Source organism: Mastomys coucha, unplaced genomic scaffold (genome assembly GCF_008632895.1).
Source record: "Mastomys coucha isolate ucsf_1 unplaced genomic scaffold, UCSF_Mcou_1 pScaffold11, whole genome shotgun sequence".
Taxonomy (NCBI): Eukaryota; Metazoa; Chordata; class Mammalia; order Rodentia; family Muridae; genus Mastomys; species Mastomys coucha.
In genome coordinates, this window is record NW_022196893.1 from 15,725,558 (window position 1) to 15,727,292 (window position 1,735).

The following is a 1,735-nucleotide window of genomic DNA, read 5'->3' on the forward strand; positions in this document are numbered from 1 at the left end:
AAGGTTTAATATGTTTCAGGGACAACTGCTCAGCCACCAGGGTTTTTGCAGCAGTCAACTTTTCAGAGCAGAGTGGCCACTGAGGAACCCACACTGGCTCCCCTGTCTTCCAAGTAATAGGAATACCTCCCTCAGAGGCCCCTAGGAAAAACCCAACCCCTGTCTAGGCTGTCATTGCCTTGTTGAAATAGGACTCTTACACCCTTGGAGGTACTTTCCTAACCCACAGCTGGGAAAGTACCCCATATCTTATATCATTCTTTGGGCAGTGTCAGAATATTCATTACTCAACTTAAACCCCATATCTTTCAACATATCTCTTCCCCATAAGGAAATTGGTAACTCTAACACATAGGGCTGCATAACTCTGGAATGTCCCTCTTTATCTTGCCACTTCAGTTGTCTTGCACTCATATCTGGAGCCTTAGCATAACTAAGGCCTTGTAAGGTCTGACAGGAAGCCTGTACCGGCCAACCGGTTGTCCAATCCTTTTTTGCAATAATGTTTCTATCAGCTCCCATATCTAATAGGCCTAGGATAGCTTTTCCTTCTACCTTTAATTCAAGAACTGGCCTTTGATCTAAATCCAGAGATAAGAATGTCAAATCTGTTCCTGTTGAGCCAAACCCTCTCTCCCCTCTCTATTGTGACTTGGCCGCAAACTTGGCATGCAGACCAGGAAGGATGACTAGCTGGGCAATTCTATCTCCTGGAGAAATGGCCGTAATGCCCCTAGGAGAAGCCACCATGATCTTTATAACACCGGTGTAATCAGGATCGATCACGTCAGGGTGGACAATCACTCCTCTTAGGGCAGAAGATGATCGGCCAAGTAATAACCCCACTGTGCCTGGGTCAAGGGGTCTCTTAAAATCTGTCTCTATAAGTTGTACCCCCGTTTGAAGAGTTAATATGAGTCTGGTGGTGGAGCGGAGGTCCAATCCTGCCGAGCCAGCAGTGGTTCTCCGCGGTCCCTCGGATGACTAAGGGTCGGCCACCTCTCCTGTGCTGACTCTGTGGCCTGATTCTCTACTGCCCCATATATTTGCGGGCCCTGGGGATGTGGGCCCCTCTGCCCGTTTTTTGAACGAGCTCCACCATAGCCTTGAGTACGGTGTTGGCCATTAATGTCTCTCACCGATCTACACTCATTGGCCAAATGATTCCCCTTCTTGCATCTAGGGCAAAGACCAGTCTGTTTCAGGCGTTGGCTGTTTTCTGTGCCTTCAACATTTCCTCGTTCTGGGCATTGCCTTTTAAGGTGGCTCAACTTTCCACATTTGAAACATGCCCCGGAACTTCCTCTTTTGTTCTGAGCAAGCTGAATGACTGCAGCTGCAAGATCAGCATTAGTCAAAGGACCCCCTAACTTTCTACACACTTTCATCCAGGCCTCCAGCCCCTTATTCTTGTAAGAAGTAATAGCAGCTCTGCATCCTTTTGTACATTGCTCATAAACCAGCTGCTTGATTAATGGCATAGCAGTATCAGGATCACCAAAGATTCTGCCTACAGCCTCTACCAATCTAGCTACAAAGTCTGAAAAGGGCTCCATGGGTCCCTGTAAGATCTTAGTAAGATTACCACTCACCTCCCCTTTATTTGGTAAAGACTTCCAAGCTTTTATGGCAATCTGGTTAATTTGCTCAAGCACCTGCACTGGATAGCCTGTCTGTTGATTAACAAATCTACCCTGTCCTAGTAGCATATCTCGATCCCAGGCAGGATTTCCTG